At 36.3% G+C, this 15,169-nt stretch overlaps 1 long non-coding RNA gene across 2 annotated transcripts in view; it reads left to right on the plus strand.

Moving 5' to 3' along the window:
• LOC123607649 overlaps positions 1-14,807 on the plus strand; it is a 29,130-nt gene extending 14,323 nt beyond the window's left edge. For both annotated transcript variants that reach the window (XR_006716832.1, XR_006716833.1), the window contains 2 exons: positions 7,043-7,153; positions 14,726-14,807. This is a non-coding gene — a long non-coding RNA (uncharacterized LOC123607649). The remainder of the gene's footprint in view (positions 1-7,042; positions 7,154-14,725) is intronic.
• The last annotated feature ends 362 nt before the right edge of the window (positions 14,808-15,169 follow it).

Raw genomic sequence — 15,169 nt, forward strand, 5'->3', positions numbered from 1 at the left:
TATTACTGCCCCCTGTTTTTTTGCAACCAGTTCACAGCTCCAGCTCTATGGAGTGACACTGTTGATGGGGGGACCACAGTGGTCTCCTGTTCCTCCCTCTATCCTCAGTGTGTGTAAACAAATATCAAACTTATACACTCAGGAAATCCTACAATATAAATAAAAACTCTTTATCATTAAAAAATTATCTTTCTTGCTATATTTTCACTAATCTCCGCAAACAGATCCTTTCTAAATTTGTATTATCAATTTAGCTATTACTAAAAAGAAGGGGGGGCGGGGCAGGGAGATAGGGAGAAAAACTTAGGAGATAGGAAAGAAATGTTAAATGTAACTTCCAATTAATTAGCTGTATATATCATTGGTTCTAAAGAAGAATCTCAGATAAATGACCAGTATCAAGAACTGAAATACTTATATGCAAGCCAATTCCTAATATTTTCAAGATAAAATAATGTTTGGGGAGTAAAATACAAATGAAAGCCCATGTAAGTGTGGGGCCCTGGAAGAGTCCTGAGTGTCCTCTTGTCTTAGAACAGGACTGCTTAGATGTTTTCTAATTCTCTCCTATTCTCTTCTATTCTTCCACACTTTTAAGAATGAAAGGAGTAAGATGTATATGTATATTTGTATAAGATGTATATGTATAATCTCTTTTGATGGTTGGCTTATATTCAACAAAAGTCCCTAATTCAATGAAGTGGTATATCTTTAATGGAAGAATAACAAAGGAGAATTTGCATTTCCTGTTTGGTAAAGTAAATACAACATGGAATTTAGGAAGTGGTTACTAATATTGTCAGGAGGTGGTTTATGTACTATTAAAAAAGATTTGCTTTCCAACTCAAGTCATGTATATGGGCTTAATTTTTAGGTCATAAAGGAAAGAGTTGAGAATTTTAAATCGAATTGAAAACAAGCATACTTTAGGATTAGCTTATGAGTGTGTGTAAATATATAAACACTTTTTTAAAATATGGGGCAGAGGAAAATATTTATAACCTATCTGTCTATTCATATGAGATTTTCCTACAATTTGATTGCTTAGTTTATTTTCTGTGGGTTAAGGAAACTAAAGATGACTTCTTTGGTGATGTAAAAAATTCAGACACTTCATAAGACAAGCTGCATCCCACCACAGATTATTTATTTCGGGTTATTTATATTTGTATTTAGCTATTTTCATTATTCTTTAGGGAATGGGTGAAAACTTAATTTATAGGCCAAAAATTCTTGTACTTCCCTAACTACAAACTGTGGCCAGAAAGTATTAATGAGAGAGTTAATCCTTCTGACTTTATTTCCAAAGATAAATGGCTTAAGGTTCTTTATGTTCTAGACTTAACATAGCCTACTGTCTAACTTTGTGAAACTCAATGATGTGTCTGCTTTAGTTTTCTTAACTATAAAATGAATTACTCCCCTTTCTGCTTTCTTTCCTGTTCGCAAATCCTGTGGACAAATCTGAGTATTCAGAATTTAAGTGAATGCCTTTATTTTAGTCTCATTAAAGTGCTGTAAACAATTCCCACTGATAAAGGCTAATGTGCAAAAAATATGTATGCAAATTTTAATTGTAGAGTTACTAAAGTGATTTCCAGGAAACATCCCTAGTCTTTAAATTTGAAAGAATGCTGGCCCTTTGATATTCTGGGTCTTCAGTTAGCAGTGGACACATGTCTAACAGATGCCTCTGTAAAAGGGCATTTTTTTTTTTTTTAAAGAAAATCATAAATAAGTGTTTTGGTCCAAGATGGTGATGTAGATAGACTGTGAACTCACCCCCTCCATAGAACACAGCATCATATTATACCCATTTAGAGAGCAATTCTTGAAGAACTGAGGGCTGACTGAACAGCTTATGCACAACAAAAGACAGAGAGAATGGCAAAAGATACAGAAGAGAGAAAAAAGAGAGAAAGCAAGAGAGATGGAGACACAGTCCATTCTTCCAAGTTTACAAGTATCTACTCTTCCTAATCTACAGCAGCAACACAGAATGTCAAGCAAAATGGAGAGGCAGAGAATATACTCGAAAATAAAGAACAAGAAAATTATGAGTAAAAATATATAAAATGGGGCACTTGGGTAGCTCAGTCGTCAAAGCCTCTGAGTCTACCTCAGGTCATGATCTCACAGTTGTGGAATCCAGCCCCATGTCAGGCTCTGTCCTGGTAGGGCTGTGCCTGTTTAGGATTCTCTCTCCCTCTCTCCCTGCCCCACCCCCACTCACACACATGTGCATGCTCACTGTCAAAATAAATAAACTTTTTAAAAATATGTAAGACATGACAGCATATACATAAAATGTGGAGGAATTTTAAAAAAACGTTATTTAAGATAATGTTCAAACTTAAAAATAAAAATCGTGATCATCTCAATAGATACGGAAAAAGCATTTTGCAAAATTTGACATTTGTTCATGATAAAAACAAAGTGGGTATAGGGAGAATATACGTCAACATAATAAAAACCACATATGAAAAATTTGCAGCTAACTTTATACTCAAAGGTGAAAAACTGAGAGCTTTTCCTGTAAGATCAAGAACAAAACAAAAAGGCTCATTCTCTCCACTTTTAGTGAACATAATACCCAAAGCCCCAGGCACCACAACCAGACAAAGAAAGAAAGAAAGAAAGAAAGAAAGAAAGAAAGAAAGAAAGAAAGAAAATGGGGCATCCATATTGTTAAGGAAGAAAGGTAAACTCATAAATTGTACAACTACAGTAGAAAATCTATTAGAAGTAAGAAATGAATTCAGTAAAGTTTCAGGATACAAAATTAATACTCAGAAAGCAGTAATGTTTTTATGCACTAATAACAAAGTAACAGAAAGAGAAATTAAGGAAACTATTCCACTTAGAACTGCACCAAAAATAAATAAATAAAATACCTAGGAATAAACTTAAAGAAGTGAAAGATCTGCACTCTAAAAAGTATAAAACACTGATAAAAGAAATTGAAGACAACACAAACAAATGGAAAGATATTCCATGTTCATGGGCTGGAAGAATAATATTGTTAAAATGTTTATACTACCCAAAGCAATCTACAGATTCAATGCAATGCTATCAAAATACCAGTAGCATTTTTCACTGAACTAGAACAAAAGTACTAAAATTTGTATGGAACCACAAAAGACCCTGAAGTAGTCAAAGCAATCATGAGAATGAAGAACAAAGCTGGATCTATCATAATTCCAGATTTTAAGATACACTACAAAGCTGTCATCATTAAAACAGTATGGAACTGGCACCAACTAGACACATAGATCAATACAATAGAGAGTTCAGAAATAAACCCTTGCTTATATGATCAATTAATCTATGACAAAGAATATAATAGTATAAAATGGGGCAAAGACAATCTCTTCAATAAATGGTCCTGGGAAAACTGGCCAGCTACCTGCAAAAGAATGAACCAGACCACTGTTTTATACCATATATAAGAATATATATATACCATATATATAAGAACATATATATACCATATATAAGAATAAACTCAAAATGAATTAAAGACCTAGATGTGAGACTTGATACCATAAAAATCCTAAGATTTCCCTAAGGAACGGGGAAAAAAGCAAAAATAAACTAGTGGGACTATATCAAAATAAAAAGATATGCATAGTGAAGAAAACCATCAACAAAACAAAATGGAGAATGGGAGAAAATATTTGTAAATGATATATCTTATATGCAATTAATATCCAAAACAAAGAACTTACACAACTCAACACCAAAAAAACAAACAAACAAACAATAATCCCATTAAAAAATGGGTAGAGGGGGGCGCCTGGGTGGCACAGTCGGTTAAGCGTCCGACTTCAGCCAGGTCACGATCTCGCGGTCCGTGAGTTCGAGCCCCGCGTCAGGCTCTGGGCTGATGGCTCAGAGCCTGGAGCTTGTTTCCGATTCTGTGTCTCCCCCTCTCTCTGCCCCTCCCCCGTTCATGCTCTGTCTCTCTCTGTCCCAAAAATAAATAAACGTTGAAAAAAAAATTAAAAAAAAAAAAATTAAAAAAAAAATAGGTAGAGGACTTGAATAGACATTTTCCAAACAAAACGCAGATGGCCAACAAACATATGAAAAGATGTTTAACATCGATAATCATCAGGAAAATGCACATCATAACCACAATGAGACATTACCTTACAACCATCAGAATGGCAAAAACAAAAAAGATGAGAAATTACATATGTTGGCAATGATATGGAGAAAAAGAAACCCTCCCACCCTGTTGGTGGGTAGGTTAACTGGTTCAGCCACTGTGGGAAACAGTACACAGTTTCCTCAAAAAACTAAAAATAGAAATACCATAGGATACAGTAATTCCACTATTGGGTATTTACTCAAAGAAAACAAAAACATGAATTTGAAAAGATATATATAACCCTATGTTTATTGAAGCATTTTTATAATAGCCAAGATATAGAAGCAAGCTAGGTGTCATTGATAGATGAATGGATAAGGAAGAGGTCACACACATACAGGAATATTACGCAGACATAAAAAAGGATAAGATCATACCATTTGTGACAACATGGATGGGCCTAGCAGGTATTGTGCTAAGTGAAGTAAGTCAGACTGATAATTAAAAACGCCATAATGATTTCACTCATATGTACAATCTAGAAAACAAAACAACAAGGAAACAAACAAACAAGCAGAATCAGACCTACAGAATAAAGAGATACTGTATACAGAGACCATCAGAATACAGAGAACAAAAAGCTTCCCCAGAGGGGAGGAAGATGGTGGGATAGGCAAAACTGGTGAAGGAGAAGTGGAGATACAGACTTCCAGTTATAGGATGAATAAACCACGGGAATAAGAGTACAGCATAGGAATATAGTCAGTTATATTGCCATGACATTGTATTGTGAAAGATGGTAGCTATGCTTGTAGAGAGCATAGCATAGCACACAGAAAAGTTGAATCACTATGTTGTACACGTGAAACTTATGTAACATGTGTGTCAACTATATTCAAATCAAAAATCAAAACAATATATGATTTTGCAGCTTCTCTGACGTGTTTTATTAGTTTAAGTTGTTACCCCTTCCAAGATCGACACATTTTCTAGAAATCCTAATTGAAATTGACGTTTCTATAAATACTGGGGTTTTTTTGTTTTGTTTCTTGTTTTTTGCTTGATATGTCTTCCTGTATACTTTGGTATTCCATCTATGTTTCTTACTTGGAATCTTGCAAGCTATATCTATTGTTTTTAGTTTTTCTAGTGTTAAATTTAATAAAGACAAAGTAAACATAAGAATGCATAAAAGAAAAAGAAGAAAAAATAAAAACATGCAACGTGTTGAGAAAACAAAATAGGCTTGAACTACCACTTTTCACCTCCTAATAAATTCATTCAGAAATTCCCTATCAGTCTCCTTATATTTCTGAAGTATAAACTTCTGTTCAGTTTAAAATGTGCATACGCATGGGGCGCCTGGGTGGCGCAGTCGGTTAAGCGTCCGACTTCAGCCAGGTCGCGATCTCGCAGTCCGTGAGTTCGAGCCCCGCGTCAGGCTCTGGGCTGATGACTCGGAGCCTGGAGCCTGTTTCCGATTCTGTGTCTCCCTCTCTCTCTGCCCCTCCCCCGTTCATGCTCTGTCTCTCTCTGTCCCAAAAATAAATAAAAAACGTTGAAAAAAAATTAAAAAAAAATGTGCATATGCAGAAAATGAAGCCTCCTTTTTAAACATTGATGTAAGTATGGTATCATTACTTCTGATGCTGAAGACCAGGAAATGATGTAAATATAGACTCTTTCTTGCCTTGGCCTACCACTTCCTACAATTAATGAAATCTTACTGATGTTTCATAAAAAAAAAAGAAAGAAAGAAAAAAAAAACTAAGACAAGCATACATTCCTTACATTTAGTGAATTAAACTCAATATATAAACTAAAGGATGATGCTTATTTCAAAGACAGTGACAATGCCTAAAATACTTTCGGGTTTCATCATTTGTAGATGTCATCAATGCTGGCAACATAATTTTGTTAAATAATTTTAATGGAAGAGAGTCTTTGTGGATTTTCTTTGAAATGAACGATTTGGAGGGCATCTTGTGAATAAAAAGAGGTGCAGAATGTTGCCTTTGTTCAAATACTGATGTGAGTTTAAAGTTATAGTATTGATACTTTGCTGTGGAATTCAAATGGACTCTGAAGACAGTAAGAAAAGAGAATTCTGAAATTGTTAGCTGATGCAAGAATCATTATAGTGACTCCTTCAACTGGCAATATTAGTACATGAATGTCAGTGAAGATGGTGGTTCTTGGGATATTCAACTAAACGCCAGGAAAATAAAGTATTTGGAAAAATTACAATAGAAAATTCAAGTTGGCTGAAGCTTTGGAATCTCTCATCACCATCCTTTAAACTTATAAATGATATCACTGAGAATCAGAGAAGTTCAGTGATGTAACCACGTTCACAGGGTTAAGGTCAGAAACTGGGACTAGAGTCAGGATACTTGACACACAGTAGAATGTTTTTCTCACCACTACATCATGCTGACAAGTTCACTGGGCTATATCCTAAAATAACTAAGCTTTGTAGAGGCAGATGTCTTGAATGTGTAGTGATGTACATCTATAAGTGCTAAAAAAGGCTGAATTTAAGAATTTTTACCCCTTAGGTTTATAAAAATAAGTTTGAGATCTTTAAATTTCTCCATGTATTTAAAAATCCTAGAGAATTTTTATCTACAGTGATCCATTCTACAAACAATAACACTATTTTCACTCTATTTCCCTATGTATAGTTTGAATTTAACTTTACACGTTCGGGGGAAGGAAAATAATTCTAATTTAATTATTCACTTATGTTTATATTTCATTTTCAAAGAATTTTTTACTGCTTAAAATTTCTTGCCATTATAATTTTTAGTTCCTAAACTCACAAGGAATAAATGTTACATTAACTTTTTCATCATTAAATAAAATTGAATCTGACTCCAAGCTTCTTCTTGCTTGGCTAGTATGAGATCCAAATTCAGTCATTTTAGCCCCATCTATCTGTCTCTTTAGAACCACACTGGAATCAAGGAGTTTCATGGGACGACTGGAAGATGGGGGAAGGCAACTTCAGTCAACATGACTCCTGAAGACATACTCAATATGCAAGCCTACTTCTTGAAGGTAGGTAGGTAATGCCAGTCAAAGGAAGCTTTGTCAAGTACTTCAAGAGAAGCCTCCTTAGAAGACCCAAGTACTCAACTAAACTTCCCCAGGTTCTTCTGCACTTCTGGGTTTCTATAAGGAATGATGTGTGGACTGTTAATCACGGGTGTAAGAGCCATTCATCACCTTCCTATTTGAGACAATCTTCTTTTTCTACTTTGATGCTTCTCCTCTGTATCTTGCTCATTCCTTCTGCCTTTCTTTCCAGAGTCCAGCATGACACCTTAATAAACTGAGGCTTTTGAAACAAGTGCTCAAAGGGAAGTTTATCTTTAGGTAATATAAATTCTAGGCTACTTTCTGAAATGAGGAAAGGAGTGGAATAGAGGTACCAAGTAAAAATGGCTATTTTTTTTTTTTTTCTGATCCTTCCATAGCAATGAAAATGAAACACAAATTAGTATCTCAATAAATAATCCTGTCACATGTTCTACACTTAGGAACATCCTGAATATGCTCTGTATTTTGATCATTATGCATACTGGTATATAAAAATAATGACTAAACATAATTCTTCATTACTACTTCATCCTATTATCTGATGGGACCTGGGAGCTGATACAGTTCTAATTCCTCATTTTATTTTTTTAAATTTATTTTTTTTAATGTTTATTCATTTTTCCGAGACAGAGAGACAGAGCATAAGCGGGGGAAGGGGCAGAGAGAGAGAGGGAGACACAGAATCTGAAACAGGCTCCAGGCTCTGAGCTGTCAGCACAGAGCCCAACGCGGGGCTCGAACTCACAAACCGCAAGATTGTGACCTGAGCCAAAGTCAGACACTTAACCAACTGAGCCACCTAGGTGCCCCTAATTCCTCCTTTTATGAAAAATGAAATTTAAAAACCAGATTGAGACATCCTCTTTCTTATCATTACATACGTACTTCGGTAAAGGTAGTATTACTCACCAGTCCGGCATTCTTTGTACTGAAAAATTGGAACAGTTTTCCTTATGAATATGAATAAATGACTTTAATGAAAGCCAAGGAACTTTCTAAAGCACCAACACTGTCAAAGTTGACTATGGTCTCAGAGTAACATGCACATAGCTCTTGCCTGATGTAGACCTGAACCCTAGTTGAAATCAATCAATACAATACTGAGTAATTAGACAGAAATAAACAACTTATTTTCATTACAAATTACTTCAAATTAGAACATACTTCCTGCCTCTTCACTGTACCTTACAGAGACAGCAGATACTAAAACTATTGAGGCTGGAATAAATGAAATGTTTGTGCCCGCTCTTTAATGATATGATGATAGTTTGGGGGGTTCATTTCCCTGTGGCATCTTTCTTACCTATTCTTTATTCATGGCAGCTGGGGACAAATAACACATCAGATGGGTTACATTATTCAGAACTGGAAAAAAAAAGGAGAGAACTGGCAGTTATTAAACTGTATGTGGCAAAAGAAAAACAAAATCTGAATTGCTAGGCCCATAACAACATCAAATTTAGAAGAAAGCTGGGCTAAAGATTTTTGGTAGGCAACCCAACAGATAAAAAAATAACTGAGAGTTAAAGATAATTCATTATTGAATCTTTATATTTGTGGCAACAATACTTCTTAAACAACCCTTTACCTTGAATTTTCAGACCTGAGGTCTTAAGTACCCCATTGTTTAACAATTTCTAGTTGCATATTAATTTCCAAGAAAAAAAAAAAGAATTAAGCCCTAAATTTTTATTTTTTTTTTTTGAGTTTTCCAAAACTGTTCTGTCTTCTATACAAGGAACTAGAAAGGAATTAAAGGTTTGCCTATACCGGAATTATTTGTTTTTCAATTTTAGAGATAGAGAGTGGGAGTGCTGGAGAGGGACAGAGGGAGAAAGAGAGAATCTCAAGCTGGCTCCAAGCTCAGAGTAAAGCCCAATGCAGGGCTCAATTCCATGACGTTGGTATTATGACCCGAGGCAAAATAGAGAGTCGGATGCTCAAATGACTGAGCCACCCAGGCACCCCTCACCATCCCAGAATTAGTAAGAAAATGTATAGCTAAATGCAAAGTTACAGATCTTATTAAGTATCATAGGTAAGTAGTGAGCTTTTTGAAATAAGACTGCATAGTACAGCCTAACAAATTATTCTTACATAATATTTTGCCTAGACTATAGGCAATCACTGGTTATCACTCAAGAAGGCAAAGAGTTGAATATTTTGTTTAATGATATCATTTTTGCATGCAGTCAACATACATGTGTAAAATACTCTGCAGTGTATTTATATAAACATGCTCCATGAGGTTTCCTTGAAGGAAGGTTTTACTGAAACTGATTTTAGTCCACATACATTAGATTCAACCTGGGTAATTATTAAAAAATTGTATCTTTGTAAAAAATGTTTACTTATTTGAGAGAGAACAAGAGTGTGCACAGGGTAGGGATAGAAAGAGAGGGAGAGAAAGAATACCAAGCAGGGTCCATGCTGTCAGTGCAGAGCCAGACATGGAGCCCGATGCAACAAACTGGGAGATCATGACCTGAGATGAAATCAAGGGTCATGTGCTCAAGTAAGCCACCCAGGTACCCCTAAAAATTTCTATCTTTTAAGCAATTTTCTCATGAATTTTATCACTGCAGATTAAAAATCATACCTTTACATTCTTCTGTTTGCTGGTGCAAATAAGAAACAAAACCCAAATCCCTTAATATCTTTAAGTAGAGTTTTACTTATTTACATTGCTAGCATGAATGAAATCACTGTAATTTCTCACACTGGCAGGACTGAGTAATAGAGAATGGTTAGTGTAGGCCAATCTTATAAAAACTTTGTCAAGTATGAAGACAAAATTGAATACACATTTTTTTCCCAATAATAATGGAGATATAGAAACTAAATTTGCATGTAGGTAAAGTTTTACTTATTTTATTTTCAAGGTGCACTTGTTATAAGGAATATCTATAATCGTATCTTTAGAAATGAACCATTTTGACATACATCCCTATTGCAGGTATGAAATATAAATGTAAACATAGTAAAAACTAATTATAAAGACATGGGGTAGGTAGATCATTATTCTCAGTTCTTCTTATTTCTCCTATGCATCCATGCACTTTGCCCTGTCAACTTGGAGTCCCCCGCCAACATGAGAAGCATTTATACTGGGCTTCACCAAATTACTTTCTTTGGCCAATGGAACGTGGGCATAGATGATAATGTCACAGTTCAGTCTAATTCTTGAGGCCCTGTGACATACCACAAAAGAAAAGCCGCAGGTGGCCGCTGCCCCATTAGCATGGTCCCCAAAGAAGACACATGTGGAAAACCTGAATCCAGCAGTCTGCAGCTGAGCCCAGCTGAAACACAGCCTAAAGCAGAACCCAATGTAGTTCAGCTGAAACATAGTCAACAAACTGTCTCTTAAGCATGAGGATCAGTGCTTCTTGTTGTATCACAGTAAAAATTTGTGATTGTTGATAATACAGCATTATAAGCAATAAAATAAACTAATACAAGCTTATGCAATATACTATACCAAAGTGAAAAGTAAGTATATTAATACATGACAAAATAAATGTATAAATCATCAAGAAAGAGAATTAGTCCAATATACTACTGGACCTAGTGTCATCCTTAACAGTATGATTTGGGCAAGTCATTGTGATTTGAAGTATCTCAACTGCGGGGCTAGTGTTGGATAGATGATTTCCAAGGTCCATACACATTCAACAAAGCAAGAATTGCTTGCATTCCCAGAGTAATTAAAAGTTTCAAAAGATAGGGGGGCACCATGGTGGCTGAGTTGCTTAAGCTCTGACTCTTAATTTCAGCCCAGGTCATGATCTCATGTTTCGTGGGATGAAGTCTCTCATGGGGCTCTGCACTAACAGCATGGAGCCTGCTTGGGATTCTCTCTCTCCCCCTCTCTCTGCCCCTTCCCACCTTGCATGTGCACTCTCTCTCAAAATAAATAAATCAGCTTTCTTTTTTTTTTTTAATTTTTTTTTCAACATTTATTTATTTTTGGGACAGAGAGAGACAGAGCATGAACGGGGGAGGGGCAGAGAGAGAGGGAGACACAGAATCGGAAGCAGGCTCCAGGCTCTGAGCCATCAGCCCAGAGCCTGACGCGGGGCTCGAACTCACGGACCGCAAGATCATGACCTGGCTGAAGTCAGACGCTTAACCGACTGCGCCACCCAGGCGCCCCTAAATCAGCTTTTAAAAAAGTGCCAAAAGATAAATATTTTATAAGTTGAGTGTCTGTAGAAAACCATTTTGGCAAGCCACATGTTGCTACTACTCTTTCATTCAGTGGTTACTTTAGAATAACCATCTTAAGATCAGGATTATGCCAAGCACCATGAGGGATGAAGAGAAAGAGATGATGTGTTTTTGTCTGTAAGAAATTTTAAAAAAAGAAAAAAAAAACCCTAATAGTGGACATAATACAAAAAAGAAAAATCTAAGTGTTAGAAGAATGTTAGTAACTAAGGGCTTCGAGAAGGTAATCTCTTCCAGCTGGAAAGATTTGGAAAAGCTCTTGGGAGGAAGTGGCGTTCAAGCTGGATCTTAGTGGACATGATGTCAATGGGAAGAAATTTAAAGTTATTCAATGACTGAAGGAAGGGCACTGAAACAGGCAGAATAAGTTACTTGAAATGATGAATTTTTCTCTTTCATTGGAATACACTGTGTCAGAGACAGAATGGAGATATGGCTAAAAGGAGAGGTAGAGGCTATATTTCTGAGGATTTTAACTTGGACATTCAGAGGCTTGGAAGTTACCATTTAGAGAATGATTAAAAGCTCAAATATTTAGAAAAGAAGAATGCCTAAGAAGTGCATTAGAGAGAGCCAAGTGGTCCTCGGCAGGGAGCAAAGAGATCAGAGAGACTCCAGGGAAGTTGGAAGCAGTTGTCAATGGCCCTGAGCTTGGGAGGAAGGAAAGGGAATAGGCATTTAAAAATTTTTGTTTTCAACATTTATTTATTTTTGAGAAACAGAGAGAGAGAGCATGAGCAGGGGAGGTGCACAGAGAAAGAAAGAGAGACAGAGACAGAGACAGAGACAGCATGTGAAGCAGGCTCCAGGCCCTGAGCTGTCAGAGCAGAGCCTGACATGGGGCTTGAACCCAAGAACTGTGAGATCATGATTTGAACTGAAGTCTAACGCTCAAATGAGCCATCCAGGCACCCCGGGGGATGGGCTTCTTATTTTTTTATTTTATTATTATCATTTTTTAATGTTTATTTTTGACAGAGACAGACAGAGACAGTGTGTAAGTAGGGGAGGGACAGAGAGAGGGAGACACAGAACCCGAAGGAGGCTCCAGGCTCTGAGCTGCCAGCACAGAGCCCGATGCGGGGCTTGCACTCACAAGCTGTGAGATCATGACCTAAGCTGAAGTAAGTCGCCCAACCAACTGAGCCACTCAGGTGCTCCAGGGTTGGGCTTTTAAAATACAAACCTGGCAATGCTCGTTTATTATCTTCCAGGATGATAGCATATTAAGAATATAAATTAATACAATTACTAATGAGCGACTTTAAACTCCTGTTATATGATAAGAAAACAGCATTAAAAATAAAAGTAAATTCCAGGATTAAATAATGGTTTTCAAACTTTAATGTGCAGAAGAATCACCTGGGATTCTTTAGAAAAATACAGATTCCTAGACCTCAAGCCTATAGATCTTGAAATAGTTGGTACTGAGAGAGACTTAGAATTTATATATATATTTTTTCAACGTTTATTTATTTTTGGGACAGAGAGAGACAGAGCATGAACAGGGGAGGGGCAGAGAGAGAGGGAGACACAGAATCGGAAACAGGCTCCAGGCTCTGAGCCATCAGCCCAGAGCCTGACGCGGGGCTCGAACTCCCGGACCGCGAGATCGTGACCTGGCTGAAGTCGGACGCTTAACCGACTGCACCACCCAGGCGCCCCTAGAATTTATATTTTAATAAGTATGTCAAGAGATAATGATGCAGGTGGTTGGTTTGTAAATTATTCTTTGACACTGGTTAGAAAACATAATAGTAACAACAAAAGGCAACATTTATTGCCTACTTCCCATCTGGGGACACTTGGCTAAATACATGCAAGCAGTATCTCAATTTACCCTCATGACAAGCCTGAAATGTAGCTATTAATACTAATCTCCAACTTATAGAAACCAAGAATTAGAGGGATTCCAGAGCTCTTTGAAAGTAATTGAGCCAGTAAATGATGAATTCAAGATATGATTCAAAGTCTGTCCAAAATCAGAACTCACACTGGAGAAGTTCATGACATTAAAGACTAGAGCTTTTGTCTTTTTTCATATATATATTTTTTCTTTTTAAAACTTTCGACTGATTGGGACCAGTGCCACATTTAACAAGATTGTCTGATTAAATTTACTCTAGTAAAAAATTTCATTCCTAAGTAGAGAAAGACCAGCTGGAACATAATCAGTCATCATAGTGGGATGCCCTAGATATGAAGATGCCCATCCTACCAAGAATAATGCATATGCACATACCAGTAATTCTAAAATAAATATAGAAAATTTCTACAGCATGTGTTATTATAACCATTTAAGCAGAAACACAAGAACTTTAAAGTGGGACATTATCATTGCCTTGAACATTTTTCCTTCACGATCTTAAAACTGACATCTCAAAATAAATCATGATCGTGAAGCCTAAGCATTAATTGTCTAAAGGAATGGGCCACAGTAAGATATGCTCAAAGTCAGATTTAACTTTATTCTTCTTGAATATCTCTTGACTCACATCACTTTTCCTTTTTTTTAAAATGGAAGTTCCAGTCATTTTTCTGTATTTCCTATAATGAAGTAGTGGTAGCTTATGTTTCGGCAAGAAAAGGAAATGAATTAAATATGTTACATGATATAGTCAAAGTCCAAGGAACCCTGTACTTACATTAATTTTCCCCACTTTGAGAAAGATGCCTAAAGAGGGAGCCATCAATAATAGAGTTTTCCTCATAAAACTTAAGGAGAAATGAATACATTAAGGAGAAAATGAAAAATTTTCCAGAGTTGGAGCAGAAATTGATATCTGTCATCAGTTGTAATTTTCCAGTTTTAAAACGCAGTAATTGTTCAATGCTCTTATTTGTTCTTGAAGATGTGGCTGAGGAAAATGTGGCAGTAGTATGTTGTCACTTAAAAAATTTTTTTTTAATATTTATTTTTGACAGAGAGAAAGAGACAGAGTGCAAGCAGCAGAGGGACAGAGAGAGAGGGAGACACAGAATCCGAAGCAGGCTCCAGGCTCTGAGCTGTCAGCACAGAGCCCTTCGTGGGGCTCCACCTTGTGAACGATGACTTCATGACCTGAGCCAAAGTTGGACATTTAACCAACTGAGCCACCCAGGCTCCCTTAGTATGCTGTCACTTTAAATTGATAACAGAGTTTTTATTTGCTTTTCTAATCAATGATAGTCTTTCATTTAGTGATATTTCTCTCTTGCACCCAGAAGTGAAGACGTTAGTGTTAGAAGTTCCTTTTCATTTTAGACTTAGTAATCCAAGTCAATTTAAGAAGTTGTATTATTATTATTTTTTATTTCTAGGCCTTTTAGAAGTGGCTTTTCCTTAAAGTTTAGGGCAGAACCAACTCTATATCAGACACTATGCTAACTCTATGCAGGGCACAGGTGGGTACTGATTTCTCTGCTTGCCTTTACATTTGTGTCCAGCTTGCTGTGTATCTTCTTCAATCCTTAAGGAACTTATTAAACCATGAAGAATAAAGGAAAAATAAAAAGCCTACTCTGAAATGTAAGCAGAAAGTCTCTTAAAGATAAAATATATATACTTGAAAAAATACATCACATGAGAGCTAAAGAATGTCTTTAATTCCTTTAAAAGAATAATTCATCACTGATGCTGGACATTTGGACATGAGAGAGATACGTTGGATAACCCTTCAAGGTCGCAGTCCAGACATGTACTCTGGTCTATGCTTCAGTATAAACTTTTCATTGTTTAATAACATGGAGAGAGCCTGGAAGCTT

The sequence above is a fragment of the Leopardus geoffroyi genome, chromosome A2 (genome assembly GCF_018350155.1).
Source record: "Leopardus geoffroyi isolate Oge1 chromosome A2, O.geoffroyi_Oge1_pat1.0, whole genome shotgun sequence".
Classification (NCBI taxonomy): Eukaryota; Metazoa; Chordata; class Mammalia; order Carnivora; family Felidae; genus Leopardus; species Leopardus geoffroyi.